The sequence below is a fragment of the Acyrthosiphon pisum genome, chromosome A2 (genome assembly GCF_005508785.2).
Source record: "Acyrthosiphon pisum isolate AL4f chromosome A2, pea_aphid_22Mar2018_4r6ur, whole genome shotgun sequence".
In the NCBI taxonomy this organism is placed as follows: Eukaryota; Metazoa; Arthropoda; class Insecta; order Hemiptera; family Aphididae; genus Acyrthosiphon; species Acyrthosiphon pisum.
The window spans coordinates 98,560,363-98,579,974 of NC_042495.1; the positions used below are offsets into that span (position 1 = coordinate 98,560,363).

General features: G+C 33.7%; 1 non-coding gene across 1 annotated transcript; it reads left to right on the forward strand.

Moving 5' to 3' along the window:
- The first annotated feature begins 18,430 nt into the window (after positions 1 to 18,430).
- Mir276 (microRNA mir-276) lies at positions 18,431 to 18,507 on the forward strand. The gene has a single exon (NR_040125.1). It is a non-coding gene; the product is annotated as a microRNA mir-276 (primary transcript).
- The last annotated feature ends 1,105 nt before the right edge of the window (positions 18,508 to 19,612 follow it).

Here is a 19,612-nt window from a genome sequence, read left to right on the forward strand (position 1 = left end):
CACAAAAATAAATTTAAAAAAACACACATCATTGTGAAATCAATACATTCTTCGCTCCACTCAAAATCTAAAATATTAATTACAATTTTTATTTAAAATAGGATAGTAAGAATATAAGATTTCGAAGGAACAAACTAAGTGACTATAGTGTTCTGGGGCCCAATGGACATTTGATCCAGTTTAGGTAGGTACGTTTGTTAGAATAATTGATGTGTTTATTGAAGATGCTAATTTTTTTTTAATAACAAACTCACAAGTACCTAACTATAGAAAAATGAACGATTTCATAGACTTGGTTTAGTTTTATACTCATGAAAACATGTTAGTTTTTTAAATTAACTTTCCAAAGTCTGAAAGTATAGCTTATTTATACCAACTGGCAACTGCACCACATATGAAAACGTACCTATGCGAGTGGCTATAATTCGACTGTGCGAGCTTAAAATGTAACTTTTAGTTTTTTGTCCATGTATAAATTTTTGAATAAATCATAAACGCATATCGTATATAACTAATGCCGAAAAAAAAATCCGTCTTTCAAAATTATTACATATATCTACGACGACGAAGAAAGCGGGAGAGTGTGCACTGTGCATTATAGTATTATAATAATAATAATATATAATATATACCAGGAAAATAGGCGCATGCCATTGTCAAAGTTTACGACCGCTCGCACACCCCAGCATTCAATTTTCCCAAGCTCAAAGTGCGTACGTTCATGCATGTGTGTGTGTGTGTGTGTGTGTGTGTGTGTGTGTGTGTGTGTGTGTGTGTGTGTGTCGCCTACTAACGATGGACGCGCGACAATGTCGTACTCTAACGAACCTGCAGCAGCAGCCGAGGGATACGAATATATAATATATATATATATAAAAAATAAAATTCGCGACTAGAGGGAAATGCCGTGACGAGAATAATATGTCGTTTCCCTCGTTATTTTCCATTCGAAAAGCATCATACATAATACATATATGTACACACACGCGCACACACACGTATACGCAACGGTATAACAATATTAACAATAATAATAATAAAATACCTTGCACACATACACACGCAAATATATTATAGTAAGGTTCTTGTATTATTATACTACGACGACGACGATCGATTGTGTTGGAAATCTTCTCATATACGATGATATTATTATATGATACATAATATTGTATAAGTACATATATGCATATTGTTACTGGGTACATTACGGCGTTTACTCGTGACAAGGAGATCGTTTTTAATCGCATTTATATAGTACCTATATATAGTTATGTCGTCGTGTAGTTACGACTCGTTTCTGAGGACGTAAAATGTTCAGTTCATTTATAGGTCGGATTCCGATATTTTTCGTGTAATATTATACAATATTATACACTAGCTATATTAGTAATAAACCTCACTCGTACTATAATACCTGCAGTACGTATATGTTTATCATATACTGTAAACACACTCGTATACACACGACTCCTACAGTCCTACTGTAAAGTAAAGTGATTACCTGCTTTCCGAATTTTTTTATTTATATTGATTAAATGTATTTTCTCGATCAAAAATCATATAAATTGAATACATGGTTGCTCATTAGTTAAAAATATTGTGTTATGATAAGTTTTTATTAAAACTGCACACGTACGATATCGACCAATGGACAGACGTCCCCAAAATATAATTTAATATCGATTCGGTCTACCGGACCTCGTCTAAAATGGCCAACCCTCTTCGGCGGTCGCCCTATACAATATACGCTCATTGAACTGCTGCTATATTATGTATAATACATACGGCAAACCCACGAAACGCTAAAAAACTGGGAATACACAATGGATATATTATAAGAGAAAAAAGGAATATTATAATAGAACATGTAAAAAACGATCGTCGTCGGCAGTAATGGTTGTTACCAAGAAACGAAAAAAATACAATATTATAATATATAGGTAATATTATACACGGGTGTGCGAGATCATATAAGTCAGTGATTTGGTGTCGTAGGTAAACGTGATTTTTCACATCGGCCTGGAAATAACAGTGTATTAAATCTTCTAAATAAAATTCGTTGTATATAATATATTATATTGTAATATTATACATTTATACATAGGTAGATAACTTGCGCGCAACGTTCTTTTTGATAAGAATGTAATATTATATTCCTAATTGTAATAAAACACGTGTGCTTAAAAAAAATTTAAAAAAACACTTATTCTTTGTAACGGTCGATTTCGTAAAAAAATCTCCTTTGAACACGTACGGGCGTACATGTTTATGTAAATCACTCTTTCGATAAATGCATATTATCATATTATTAATATTACGTGTCAATATAATATATGATAACATGATGTTATATTATAACATGCTTACCCACGTTAAACCGTAATTAAAGAGTCTTTGATCGCGATTTCAACATTATTTATCTAAATCGTATTATTTTATTGTGATTCGTGACCACGTCGTGTTTTAAATAACTATTTTTTTTTAGTAGACACGATGGTGGAAAATAATTTGTATTTGCATTTCATTTTTTTTTGTAGGGAACTAAAATATACATTAGATATTTACATCCTTGTGACAAATTAACAAAAAAAACTATGCTGACAATACGTTATATGTACCTATGGACGGAATAAATAAATGGCGTCAACAAAGTGAAAATCTCTAATATTTCTTCAAACGACATCTATAAAGTAGATTCTCGAGTTCCTCTTTACGAATATTTAATACTGTCAATACGAAGAAATTGAAGCATAAAAAATATTTCCGAGATATTATGCTACCTATGTACTAAGTACTTACTAAAACATTCCAATTTGTTGTTGGAAATAATTGATTATAATAGCAAATTTATAAATAAATAAATTGAGATAGGTACTATATACAATAATAATATTATAATAACTAATAGTCAAAACAACCAAAATTTGTTTTTGAACTAATATTACTTATTAGTTATTAGGAATCATACAATTTGACATTGATTGTTTTTTTGTCTTGTCTTGTCATAAACCGTCAATAATACGACCCGTAAACTTCGTGGTCATTATAGATAAAATATTTGTCTAATTTCATCAAAAATAAACGTTATTAGATACAACTAAAATTTAGATTCTAAATGGTTAATATAAGAACGTCAGAACTGCCTATAAAAATTAGGATATATATTCTGTAACTAATGGCCGTTGTCGCCGATGTTTTGTTTTAGATTAATAAAAAAAAATAAAAATATATATTGTGTAATATAGGAGTTTTGCAGGGACCTTTAGTTTATGTCATACCCAGTATTTATATATTCTTCAAGAAGATAATGGGCCCCATTGAACATGTCATTACAACCAGTGTCATTATAAATGATTTCTACTGTACCTATTATAATTTCTATTGACTATTTTATCAATTTATTTATTTATTATCGTTTGATGTACTCAAATGAACAACTATAACTCTTTCGAAATTATTTAACGTTGTCCTCTTTTAATGTTTAAATATATGTATTTATAAATTATAATATTATATACGTAGTGGTATTCTTTCAAAGTATATAAATATTCTTAAACAAAAATAAAACACTTTAGACTTAAAGTTAGGAACATTGCACCATAACGGCTGCTGACTTGGTTTATTATTTCTCGCGTAGAAATAATATGTATATACATAAAAATATATTTAAGCACGTTAAACAGTGAAAACTTTTATTGTCAGTATATATTTTTCCGGACGTTTTTATACGGTGGTTTTGCAACGCACGCGTCTCGTGTACACTTTATGTCTAAGTACATTATACACGCATTCTAGCAAAAAGACTCTTAGTGATCGTGGAAAGGATGACTACGGTCTACGGTGCGCAGTGGCAGTAGATATATATACGCATATTCCGAAGGTATATTATACAGAATAATAACATGACATTTAAATAATATAATATAAGACAACCCTAATATTTCTGACATGATATATATTATATATTATACTTGGTAGACCGCATAAATATATATATATATATATAATGTGCATGGGTATCTGGTTACTATATGTGCGAGTAATATACATGTATGTACATAGAGTGTAAATGTACCACATATACCACGCATATAATATGTATACCTACCTGTAACCGGTGACGTTTCCCCACAGGAAACCTTTTTCGAATATTATATAATAAAAATAACTGAGTGAACGTCTACGTACACGATCACGTGACAGTGTCAAAGTATACATCCGAGTGTCTATATAATATTTAAACTATATATAAATGGAAACATCCCTCGAGGAGAGTATACTATACAGTATATAAAATATATATATGAGGTATATACTATATAATACAGCCATACAGGTAATAGATGTTAAGACATAATATGTATACGAATGTAAGACACGTTGGCTGTAAACGTGCGAGTATGTTATGTTTGTAAATCGCTAAACGGTGCGTTAGCAAAAAAAAGTGCCTACCTATATATTATTATATAGTATATATACTGCATTACCTATAGAAATATATAAAATATATGTATATTATATTATTATTCGCACGTGAATCTCAAAATTAAAATACGCGAGACCCGTCGTTTCCAGAGACGGTACAGCTGTTATATAACTATCCATATTTCTTTGATAACACTGCACTCGTGTACTCGAAAAATACGATTTTTGAAGAAGAAACATATTATTATTATGTAAAACGATTATGTGTTTAAGTTTATACTGCAGCTAGAAGATAAAATAGTTTTTAAAAAAAAAATCTTTTGCACAAGGACAACGGTGAGGTGAATAGAAATAAAACAGCATTTCATTATTTTTTTTTCGAAATATAATATTTTTTTATTATCACAGCGGCGCTCACGTCATAACCCTTTCCCCGCGGGCCGGCTGATCGGTTTTTTTCTCACCCCTACAGTATATACGATGATTTGTGTGCGTGTAAGTGTGTGTGTGTGTGTGTGTGTATGTGTGTGTGTGCGTGCATGCCATCTGCATAAAAACGTGTATATTTATACGTATAATATTATATATACGCATATCGCGGGGTGGTTCCTTAACGATGTTCCTTTTATGCGGCCAGACGGACCAAACAGACAGCCCATTAATTCTGACTCGGATGCCCCGCACACGCTTATGTTTGCGTGTGTATGTGTGTGATGTGTATAGGTATATTATATAAATTCATATAACAATATAACGGTTAAAAAAAATTATGTATACCCAACACCTTGTTTTCACGTTAAATGACTATTCACGCCTACCGCGACCTAGTGTTTATTATTATTATTATTAGGTCTCTTTTGATGCGCGCGCTAGTGTGTGTGTGTGTTTGGCCTAGAACAATTTTTTTAACCGTATCATTATTGTGTTTTATTACGCGCGTAGTATGTCGAAACCTGCAGCACACACAATATCAAACCCTTTTACGGGAAAGCATCTCTCTCTCTCTCGCGCGCGCGCGCTCGCTCTGTTTAAAGTATGTATGTATTATAAGTTATAACAATAACAATAATGATGATGATGATAATAACGATTGGCGATAACGTGTTGTGCAATGTTTGTAGGCATGATATAGTACATTGTACAGTGTAGTTAATAATATGTTTTATTTTAAAATTGGACGTCTATAGTACAATCTACCTGTCGGCTAGTCCGGCGCTACAGGTATATTTCATCATCATTAGGTGCCTACATCCCATACAAAGACGATTCAGCTTGCACTCGTCTTATTATATTGAGTTATTATTGTACAATTTAAAAGTGTTTTCAAAATATAGAGAGAGGGCTCGATGGGCCACGAGCGAGTGAGTACAATATATAGATATGACGAGATCGCAACCGTATACAATATTGTATAAATCTGCTTTTGTACTAAGTAGGTATATATTATAATATTACAGAAATATGTGTCATGTCGAAATGAAAACAGTAAATATTTATCTGTGGTTAAATGTTTTAATTGTATTTCATTGTATAATGTTATATATTATTATATAATAGATACTGGATATACATTTTATCAGATATCCATTTATTGTAATACACTATAATATTATACGTATCCAATTTAAGCTTTATAAGATAGGTCTGTATACGAACATATTATACACGTAAAATTATTTCGCCCCGTCGATTTCTGCAACGGGATGAAATACGCATCCTCCTATATGTATACTATTCAGGCTATCACTATTGCAGACGTTATCTCTTAACACTCGAAACACATAACCGCACGTCATATACACGATACGTTCGAGTACATTATTCACATGCACGTATAACGATCATATTTGGTCGTTGACCTACTATATGTACACTCGTGTACACAATAAGTAAGCTATATAGCAGAGGTAACCCTTTTCAGTAGTTATAGCTGGATGTATATGGACGATGTAGGTATACAGCGCAGTATTATAATTAGCTACATATTGAATCCCTGGGGTAGAGTTGGCGGTGTACACGATGCATGTATATATAGGAAATAGGTACACGCGTATATGTATAGGAGGAGCGAATGCCTCGCGGTACATATATTATAATGTGCACGAACGATGGGCAGGTGAGACGACGGAATGAATTATCGTGGTAGAGAGGGTTTTCGAAAACGACGCACGTGGGGCTGAATTTTATGAAACGCGTTTTCTTCGATTTTTTTTATTTTGCTCTCTGGATACTGTTACAAGAGGCATGTATACATTTATAATATTATATAATAATAGCATTCCAAATAATGCGTTTATCCGTATATTGTACATTGTATATATAGGTATACAATATTATATAATAATAATATGTTATATTGTACATGTACGAATTGTATAGATTCATACGTCTTATATTATGTACCTATATAAGTGCACAATGTGCAGCTATATAATATTATATACTATACACTTTCTGCAGAGACGTCCTCGTGAGATTGATTCGCAATCGGGCTACACTTTTTTAAAATTATTATCTATACAAACATAATATCTGCTTTGCTGCAGCTAAAGTTATATATTATTATGAGTGCCACGCGAATCGTATAAAGTCGTATGTAGAGTTTTCGTACGAGTTCCATGTACCAATATATGTTACCATGGAAGTAACTATGTATACTATGGACAATGGACATGTACCGCTGTCGGGTATATAAACATTGTATAATATTATATTATATTATACGCACGTGTATATGATATTAACGTGGTGACATTTGTGGGCGGTGTTTATAATTTTTTTTATTATTCGTAGTTTGTGCACACTATATATAATATTACATGGTATAAAAAATAGTGCGTGCCGCGCGCGTTGACCAAAATTACGGCCGAAGCTTTATAAATATATAATAATAGTAATAATAATACACGTATTATACCTATATCAGCTCGTGTAAAATGCACACAATGTAATTATGTATTATTACGGACGTATTATTCCGCTAACCCCCGTATTTATACCTATATTCTCAGACACACGCACATTGATTATATAGGTACAATATATAGGTGTGAGTGTGTGGGTGGGTGTGGGTGAATGGGTGTGACGCGTGTGCACAATTATTGACAGGTCCCTGTCAGCTCAATCCATTAGTCTTCGCTCGCGCACACCATCGCATACACGCGCATAAATTGTATTAACTTTCCATTCGAGCAAACGTAATCCCATTAATGTCGTCGTACTTTTGACGCACCACCGCCGTGATGTGGCCAAAAATACTATCGTAAATAATAATAATAATATGTATGCCTTTTCGTAGGTATGTGTACCTGTTTTACCCGATGTCGATTCACAGATTGCACTATTCCACTAGTTATAGGTAGATACATTGTATACCATAACTCATAGCATAAGGTGTATTCCCATGGTTTGGACTTTGGTTTACTTTTCCGGTGCCCGACTTATCACTATAGAGGAATGCTTCACGTCTATTAGCATCCCACAATTCCTTGCCGAAGAACGCCAAAAATGTGACGTTTTACAAAAACAGTTTTATAACTTTTTTTTTAACCATTAAGAATAATTATTATCATTAGGTAATTATTGTGTTCCATTGACGTGGCATGTCAATGGCCTGAAGAGAATAAAAATAAATAACAATTGGTGTAAATTTGGTTGTTTCTCAAAGCATAACAAAAAAGAGCAATATGTGTACCCACATCATTTATAAAACTGGTATCAACGAAATTGTAACTTTTATTGTTCCGTCAAATTGGCCATAAAATAATCAGTTTCTTCCGAGTTGCTTAGTGTTTTATTTACCTATTGTATGCACCTATAATTCGTTTAGTCACATGTACAGTCACTATTCTCACCACACCATTTATATTAATTTATGATAATTAAAAATTATATTTTAAAAAAAAAATATTTTTTTATACCAATAATAAATTTAATTATTTCGTACCTATGGTTGATAAATTCCATTTGCTAGATAACAATCGTGATTTCAACTTACAGTGAATTAATTATGAATGTTTTTTAAATAGTCTATCAATTTATGTGCAGTAAGAGTTGAAATAACATATTAAGTGTTAACATTTTTTAATATAGAATGTAAAAAAAAATGAAGTACAAAATAAATAACGAGGGTCGAGTAACGATCTAACCACCAACCGTATATTGGTACTAATATACGAAATAATATTTAAATATTTTGTACGTAAATTAAACCGTTTATACAGGGTGATATACTTAAGTGTCTACAGTTATATAGGTGCTCGTTATTTAAAAAAGTTTTAAATGTTTTATATCATTGCATACAACATTAATGAAAAAGTTTAAGTAAAAATACAGTTAAAAATTATAACAATAAAAATATAGTTTTGCAATCAAATTATATAGAAACATATTTTATAGAAGTTAAAACTTTTCAAATAATTATAATGAGTATAGATTCTCAAATGGATCACCTTGTAATGCTTGTATATAATATGATATTGGAGATTAAGTCTTCATATGCATTTATTATTTTTATATTCAAATGCAATCGTTTTAAGTATACCCTTCAAATGATTAAATTTGTTTCATCGTCGGCATTATAATATTAAAATGGATACATGTATTACCCTAATCGATTTATTGTTATCGAATATCGAGTATATAATAAGTATAATAACATATCGATAGTCATAATATCTTTTGGCGATTAGCAAACCTACCCACTAAATATGAATAATTGGTTGTAATTATTTTCAATTATATAATAGCACGCTGTATACACAACTAAGTATATAATAACCATTGCACTATTGCAATATTTTTAAAAGCATATTAATAATATTATTTGCGCTTTTCCAAAAAAGTTATATAGGTAGGTAGATACATACGTATTATCATAATTATTATTGTATCAAATACAATGATAATGATTAGTGAGTTTTTTTTAATTCCAAAAACATTGAAAAACTTGAATCTTTATCAATATTAGTATTATTTTTCATTTATTAACAGGCTTGGTGCCCAAATGCCCAATCGAATAGCATGTAATACCTACATACGTCATACACCACATCTCATCACGATTTGTGTTTAAATATTATAAAATGCACAATATTTATGCAAATTTTTTATTGAAATAATAATATAATATCGTAACCGAAAATATTATCTTACAACCACGTGTAGGTACCTACAATATATATTATATAATTTATATAATTTATAATATATAATATTATAATAGTATTTAATTTAATTAGATACATCGAAACTAGTAACTTAATAATAATTATACCTTACAGCTGGTATCTTCATAATATAACCTATATAATATATATATATATATATATTATGTAATACAATTCATATTATTATTATTTAAACTATGACCTATAAAATAAGTACATATTATTATATAATATATCAATATACCATTATTCACGTTTTAAAAGATAAATTTATTATTACACGTAGGCAGTTCTCAGTCCAATACACAACGACATCTGTCGGTTGGTTTAGATAACTAAACGTGTGAGTAGGGTACACGTTTTTTTCACATATTCCGTAAATTATTTTATTTTACATAACAATATAACAACAATGAATATTGTATTGTACGGCGGAATCCGTGATTTCACTTAATACTTTAATATAATGCATTAACTAGTTTTTGAAACCAATCTGTCGTCACGGCCGTCGATGATCAATCAAAATGGCTAAACTGTAGTAGACGCCCACTGATCGGGTACCTACTACGCTTAGGCAGTACACGGTACATAGTTTTTTGTTAGTTATTAGTTTAATAATTGTGTTGTAAGTAGGTACTGAAATATTTTGAGAAACGAATTATTAAATAATTCTATGATTTCTGTACGTATTTCGGTTATTTTCAATGGATATCGATTTAAAATGAACTGCGAAAAACCCTACAAAAAATATAGGTACATTTTATTGATTCGAATACATGCCTTATCTTATCTTACGTGTCTATTAAACGATTCATCTACAGGCGTCAATTCGACTGCGTTAACGACTGCCATTGACCTATTTGAACGGGTGTTTTTTTTCCTTTTGGCTGGTTTTAATCGTCGAACGACGAACGCATTATATAATCGCGTTTCACCGTGCACTCACCAAAAGCTGTCGATCCACAACTCGCTAAGTTTTTGCAAGTTTAAAAATAATGAAATAAATACACACAACGTATCGTATACAGTAGAAATATTATACTTTATAAATTCTTCGTTTTTTTGTGTACAAGATTATAAAATGAGAAAAATCTATAAAAAGTTAATTACAATATTATTATTATATATCCTTAAATTTTTGAGGTAGATGTTTCGTCATAAAAGTTCTCGGTATATATGGATTTAAACTTTATGTAGGTACATGACGTAATAGAGCTGAAGATCTTTATAACTTCTTCGCGAATTTCTTTGATTATCAGTGCTGGTGAATGTTTTTACAGTTTTCTGTGATGCCGAATGGTACAAACCTCAAAAACCCAGTGGTCTACTATCCTTGGTTAAGTTTTGGGCCGATGCCTTGTAAGTAGTACGATTATAATATCGTATAAGACATCGGTACATAAACATAGTAATGCGACATAAACATAATAGGATTATATATTTATATATGAGCGTATAAGACAGAGGTGTCATCAAACTTTAATAGTTAAATGGTTCAAGTTTCTATAACGAATAAATCATAAATGACTATTTAATTTGCCATTATTTGGGGGACAAAAAAATATTTCGGCGGCTAGCCCCCTATAGCTCCCAACTAATTACGCCTATGGTCAGGATAGGACCGCTTTTATATTATATTATATATTATCTTGGATAACTGGGCCGGACCCTACCCAGTCCGACCCTGCCTTTCGTCTATCCACATCCTACGGACGCGGGCAACAAAGCCAAATCTGGGGCCAGTGGCACTGCAAACGAAACGTAATTCACTACTATTTACTGCACGAGTCTATAAAAACGCTTTTCCAGCATCCGTCGTGGTATTGTCGATGAACGCGTGTGGATTGCACGTGGATTCCGTTCGGCAATTTTATTATAGTTTGATCCAATCAGAACATTATCTGTGTTTGTGAGTGGGCTTTTTACGACAGTTAAATTTTTTCGCGAGTTTTTGGTATATAATAATATAGCGTAAATTAAAAATACTCATAAAGTCATAACTCACTTAAAAACTGAATCATCGTAAAAAAAACCTCACACAAACACAGATAATGTCCTCACCATCAAGTTTTATTTTGGTTTTATTTTTAATTTTAAGACTAACGAAGCTAAACGTGATCTGCTGAGCGTACATTTGGTATGTTACGCATTTGTAAGACGGAGACAATAAATGTCTAGGTAGCGTCCTCTTAAATAAAAATAATATTCCAAACTCTGCACATTATAATATAACCTACATGTATAAATTGTACATATTAGTCACTTTTGTAATTTGTTTGATTTGTCACAAATACTGTATCAAAATCAACCTAATATTGATAATAAATATATAATATAGGTAATGCAGTGTACACAATATTATGATATTATATTTTTACATCCATTTTACAAATATCAAATTGTACCTAATATAGGTACAGTCATCGGCCATCACTTATGAAATTCAAGTACATAGACACCTACCTAAATTTAACAATGTTTATTCGTTTCAGGTGTACTTTATGACTTACCTATGCGACAACGTAGATACCTGTACAATTTTTCAAGACCTCTGCATTTTTTTATCTCAAAAATCAATTAGAAAGTCAAAATCATTTATACTCATTTGGAATGGTGGTATTACATAGATACTCAAAACTAGTATTACTCGGCTGTTGACAAGTATTATTACGCTCAATGTAAGTTTAGTATTTTTTTTATGTATTTCTACCTGTTTATTTTATTAAACTTTAATTACATATTTAAAACACCATAGCCTAGATTATAGCATATAGCCAAAGATATGAATTTTTATACCTACACACTTTACACGTACAAATAGAATCATGGATTTTATCTTATGAGTTAATTATTATTCAAAACTATTATAATATATTTATCATAATATTAGTATAATAGTATGAAAACATTGATACGTCAAGTCAACAAGTGTGTATACAACTTAATACCGACAGCTGCATATACCCATATAACAACATCGTTATAATAACGTGGTGGGACGTACACGACGCGCCATCTAGCGGTCGTGGCAACGCGGGACTCGAACGCCATCTGCACTCACGGCGGCAGTAGCGATGTCAACGCTGCCTCTACGTTGATCGAAATTATGGCTGCCACGACATCTACAGCCACAGCCACAGATGGCGGCACCGGTAACACCGGCCACGGTGGCCGAAGCCACGACTGCGCGCGAGGCAGCGGAAGGCGTGTCTACACGAGGCCGTCCTGCCAATGGAACGCGCGCAAGCGCCCGTACCGCCGCCGACGGTGGTGCCGCGCGTCCGACGACGAGACGACCGCGGACACCGTTCCGAGTGCCGACACTCTCTTCGCGCGCTCTCGGCCGGCAACACGCTCGACGGACAGCGCACGCGCGCCGACACTCGCCGCCGGCCATCGGCCACGGTCACTCCGTCGGCGCCCTCCCCACACGCGCGCGCACGCACACGAGTCCCGTTCACACCCGCGGCCGTTTCTGCCAACTCGGAGAACATTCCAATTTTTTTTTTATGTCCCGTTCTTTCACCGCTCGCTCACTCAGTCACATCATTTCATCTCTCTCGCTCCCCGTTCCGCCCGTAACACTCTCATCACTCGAACACGCGCCGCCTCTCCCGCAACACACGTAATAATATTATATGTTTCGGATCACTTCGTTCATTTTTTTTTATTTTCTCCAAATCGAAATTTTTTCTGTGGTCTCCATCTCGACAAGACTTCCCGCGTTCCTATAATATATGTAACCGATTTTTTATTTTACTTCTCCGCCATTGCCGCCGCCTTCGCCGCACACTAAGGTCAGTATGTCATCATATTATTAAATACATATAACATATATATTTTATAGGTTTATATAATACACACAATATAATTGCCTAATAATGTGCATTTCATTATGTGGTTAGAAATTTATCCGTTTCAATCGTTTGCATCGATCAGTTCAATAAATTGTTATAAATCTCCGTCTCAAAATTAAATGTAATTACCTATAACGTTTTTGGTTTATTATTATTGTTGTAGTTGTTTTTTTCGATTCTGTTCTGTAATGTTTAACAATTATATTGTCGCTACAATTATTTGTGTACCCATACATAATAATAATATATACACTGATGATCATCAATTTCGGTACCTATATTGTGTTTAGTAGATCATAATTAAGTCTCACAGGTGTTTTTTCGACGTGTCAGACACTATATTATAATAATAATGTTATGTTAACGTTGTGGTTTCATACCATAAAATAAATTTGTATTTACTTGTAACTTTTTAGGACTAATTAAAACCGTTAGTTCGCTATCTATTCGTTAATATCGGATTTTGATAATATAATATTAATTAACACGAACATTTAAATGTAGGTATTCACTATCAAATTTTATAACTAACTTAAAATATCAATAAAAAATGTATAAGTTATTTTAAAGAACTTGAACAATTTATAAAATATTATCCAATCATATCGAATAAAAATCAATTATTTGTACCTTTATTATAGTAAGAATTATAGTAAATATATATACAATTATATTATACCTATTATTTATTTTGTTGTGTCGTTATTTGTAATAAAGGAATTAGATAGGTACACTTTTTATAAATTAAAAATAAAATAATGGTCGCTACATCGATGAAATATTGTTTTTTTAATTTTTCAATGACGTTTGATTCAAATAAATAATTAGTATAAGTGAATTGTATTCTTGCATCTACTTATCTAGAAATGTTGTTAGGCAATAATTAAAAAAAAAAAATAAACCTGATAAAATAATTAATATAATCCGGTACCTATTGAGATAACTAATATTTTATCGTTATTTCAAAACAATATTTTATCTTTTATTATATGTACCTACCTACCATTAAGTGATTTTTTTTTACACAGTTTAAAGAAAACCTATACCTAACACACAATTGTATAATGCATATTTCATTATGGCAGATATATTATAATATACCTAAATATTAGATAATACTTTAGTGACCACCCAATAATTCATAAATTATACGTTATTATTATAGTTTTTTTTTTTATTGACAAACGGTACCTAAGTTAAATTTGATGATTTTAAGTTGGAATATTGTCTATTACACTTCACGCTAATGTTTATTGTTTTCTGTCCTCAAAAGTCTTGTCACCCGAGGTTAAACGACTATCGTCTTTATTTATATTTTTTTTTTTTGTGGGCCCTCTTTGAATATTCATATAATATACTAGGTGTCGCGGTGGTAATATTCAAATGTCATATGATCATGTTTAAACCATTTCTCGTATCCTGTAACGTATAATTACATTTAAAAAATGTAAATCATAGCACACTCACGCCAGAGACAAAAAAAACCGAATCCGTGTTTAAAAATAAACGTTTTCTACTATTACAATAATAATGTATGTGTATAGGTAACCATAATATTATTATACTGTTCATTTAAAAAACTTCAACGCGTTTCGTATATTGTTCCTAATATTATCGCGATGCGTGTGGTAGTCTCCCGTGGTATAACTGTGCTCTTTTTTAAACATTCCCAGACACGCGCAAGTTTTTTTTCCGAAAATAATATATTATAATATTTTATACGTCGGACGCAATTCTAGGCGTCTTTGACAGACAACCAAACACACACGGTCGTAAGATCGGTCGGCGAATAGCGCTCCTCGAACACGTGGTTCAAATTTATCGACGTGGGTACACTTCGGCATGCTCTCGACGTGGGTACACTTCGGCATGCATTTCATCGTCACGATAAAATTATCGTACAAATATTAATATTATACATTTTTTTTTTATGCACGATGGTTGTTGTAAAAATGATTATTTTTCATCCCGGCTAAAATTAATAATCAATCTATATAATATATCAGTCCGGAATACGTATCACTGCGGTGCATATTATATATATATTATACACATATATTAGGCGATTATAATATAAGGTCAATGGCGACGACGACTGCCGACGACGTTCGCAAAAGGGGGTGGAATACGTGTTTTTGGCTTTATTTTTTTCGTGTGTGCGTCCCCCGATCGCGGAGTACATTTTTATTGGATTACTCCGACGGGGTCGATGCGTTGTTGTTGACAAATCCGGCGGCGGATCGATTTTGTGTGTTAGGTCGTCCGGGACGATACCCCGACTAGAAAAAAAAATACGTATAAAAAAACTTTTCAAAGGGGGTGCGGCATTTACGATTGTTCCCCACACGCACAGAATCATACGCGAACATAAATAGTATGTTATATTTCTTCGAAATTTTATTTTCCACTCTTGCAGGACTACAATGGCGACCGTCACGCTTCGGGTAATATTAAAAAAATAATATATATTATATTATATTTATCATATTATTATTATATGTCTGAGGTCTGTCAGAAAGCTTAAAATAGGTAGGTATTTATTATTTTATCCGTAATATCTAACTTTACTTTTTTTCCATATAAGTATAAGTACCGTTTTCCAAACCAATTCTGTCGTGTTTAGTATAAGTAGTAAGATATAAAGTACAATAATATATGACTGAAAATAGCGAACAGTTAAATTGCAGTTAATTAAGTCGATCGCGAAACTTTTTAACGTAATTTTAAAAACGCCACGGAATAACACGTAGATGGTAATATAAAAGTAATTACTTTCAAATATTAAAATTCACTTTTGTGCTCGTATTACACGCAGTAAATAACCACCGTCAACAGTCGATAATTATTTTGCCTTATGTAATATTATAATATGCTCAAATCTGAAACACATAATACACCTAAAATTTTACATTAGTTTATTAATCACCGCGGTAGTTAAACACAAACGACGTGTAACATATACGTATAGCGCGTATAATATTAGTAGTTATGTCTGGGTTATCAAAATTATTTCTCGTCAAATCCACTAGGTGGCAGTAACATATAGGTACGATATAATATTTCAATAATAATAAAATTATACTGTATAAAATAATATGTGTAATAACAGTCGCTGGTCGGCTGACTCGATAGGCAAATATAATATTATACATATTATATAATATATATTCATAAGGTATTCGTCTATTATAGGTAGGTACGGTATACTTGTTTCCCGAACCGCGTTTACAGTGTTTTCCGAAAACGACCTAAACCGTGGTATAGTTTTCGTGAGTTTGTCGCGACAATATTATAATATTAAAACATAATAATTGCACGTTTTGGCGTGACCGCATAATTACAACGGACCGATTTCGTTTACCCAACCAACCCACCTACCCATCTACCCATGATATACCCAATGTTATGCTCTAGGCGGTGGCGGCGGCGGTGCTTTCGGTTTGGTGGGAGTTATCGTCGGGTGGGGCCGTGAAAATCGTATAAAATCGTTTTCGAAAGTGCCTACGCGTCGCCAGTGCGTTTCGTTTTAGTTTTTGGCGGTAAACGTGGCGCGCTAGCCGTACATTGTTTGTTGAACAGTCGTCGCGAACGGCCGAAGGTTGCGCGTGTCCGGTGGCGTCGGTCGTCGTGGACGGGCGGAGTGCGGTGGTGGTAGCATTTGACGTGGCGGTGGCGACGGCGATGACGACGACGGCGGCGAAGTCGAAAGCGGGTCGCGGCGGTGCTCAGTGCGCACGCGCTTCTCTCCCCCCCACCACGGTCCCACACCACCGTCGGCTGCGGTGGTGATGCGCGGCGGACAAGTGGCGCGGCCCGACGGCTGCCGACTCGGGCCGAACGAACGCGGCGCGTCCGACCACTGGCGATCCCACCGTCCTTTTCGCCGCCACCGCCTTGACGATCGGTTGTGTCCGTCGACTGCCTCTTGCGCCGCACCGGCACGCCAACTGTGTATCACTCACACCGTTGTCTGTTACTCAACATCAGACCGGCGTCACCGCTGTTGCAGACCTTCGCGCAGGTGAGTCTCAATTTTATTTTTTTTATTTTATGTTTTTCAAATTTCTTTTTTTTTTTTCTTTTCATTCTTTGCGTGTGAATTTTAACTCTAGTAATTTTTTTCAAATTAGTAAAAAAAAAAAAATATGTCAATTTTCTAATATACTTTACTTGTGCGCGCGTTGTCTCGTCCGCTGTAGGGCGTGTATCGTGGCCGCCTCCGCCGTGTGTCGTGTCATCACCACCACATGGTTTTCATTACATTTTTTTTTTTTTACGTTTTCAATTTTTTTCTATTCGCGTTTACTATAATATTATATTATGATATAATAATATTTTTTTCTCCGAATATCGAAATTGTATAATTTTTTTTTCTTACCTTACCGCTAACACGAGAATAAATACCGCGTGGTGTAATCGTTTACGTCTATAATATTTTAATACTTGGCCGGTGAAAGGATTATACACAAACGCGTATCCGATCTGTCGATGTACGGATTTTTTCTTTTTACATTTCTCACGTGATTTTTTTCGGTTTCGTTTCTGAGGAACTTCGTCGGTCGTGTTCGCCTAGTACACGTGGTGTGCGTATGTGAACCGTCTCATCCACCCTACGGACGTAACACAAACGAAGTGTAACGGCAAGAAAATATATTCCCGAGTTTTTCAAAAGAGTAGTTGCGATTTCGAAATCGTAAATAATAACAATAAAAATCCTCACTCCGGGTGTCCCGTCGTCATTCGCGTTTCTTCTGAATGCGTGTTTGAAGTAACAAAAAAAAAAATTAAAGACATAAAAACCCCCCCAGATGGCGGTCGACGAGCCCGCCTGCTGCTTGCTCCGCGTTCTTCACTCTCCACGCCGCCGGTGTAGTCTTCAGTGCGCTTACAACTACCTGCTACTATAGTTCTCCGACCACAACGGCATCGACAACCACATCATCATCATCTCTACGTTCACGGACACTTTAAAGCAATGACCACTAGCGAGGTATAGAGTTCCTACGTTCAAATTATTAATGTTACTCGTAGGAACTTCATACCGTGCTCTTGGACTTGCGACATTCTACGGTGGATATTTTTTTTTCACTCCTCGTGAGGTAGTTATTTTATTGTATCGTATACTCAACCTATTGTTTTGTATTTTTTTTTTTTATTTTATATAAGTTATTACCGTGGGCAACTACCTCTACTTGTACGTTTAATATTATTATTATTACTACCACTGCTATAATATTATCATTGAACCTACCTCCCGTGTCGTCGTCATTATTAATTATTATTACCATAGTCATCCACACTTATGTTTTTTCCTGTAAATTGATTTTATCACAATCGACCGCCCGCTTTTTGTCCTACTCTGACCTTGCAAGAGAACAACCCGCGTTTGTTATTAATTTTCGTTTTTTTCGTCCGTCTATTGTCTTAGGGGTGGAAACCGGTTTTGTCGGTCACGTATACGTGTGTGTGTGTGTGTGTGTGTGTGTGCCCCGTGGCCCTCCGAGGGTTAGGTAGAATACGACGATAAAATAAAAAATCCCAAGTGCTTCTTTGATTATCTCTCCGACGCTTGTATTTTTTTCCTTTCCCCCTCGCGTATCTAATAAAATAAATCTACTCTTGGCGGTGTTTTTGTAAGTACCGCGCGCGTGCAGGTAAATAATACGCCGATTCTGATTGGGAAACCTGCTACGAGTGGATTTGTTGTAGTTGTAATAGTCACATTATTATTATTATTCCCATCGTCGTAGCAGGCAGCTGAAATCGCAGACGACGACGTTGCTCGATCGGCCTTACACCCTATTAATGATATAGTAGTGTTTAATTTTTGTATTGTAACGGCATGGTGTAATTTTCATAGGACTGTTTCATTAAATATAATAAATCCAAAGAAATTTCAATAAAAAGAATAACCATTGTGATCCGTCGACGTGTTTTTTTTTGCCCTCATGTATACGAAATATGCCTATGTGATGAGATACATTTTACGTTTTCAGGTATTGACGTATTATTGTACTGTGACACTTGTAAAATTCTCGATAAAACCGTTTCGTGTTACACTTGTGTACCCATAAACAGGTGAATCACGGATATAACGGTTCATACATTTCGATAATCTATATAACATTATTCTATTATGATACAACATAGATTTTTTTC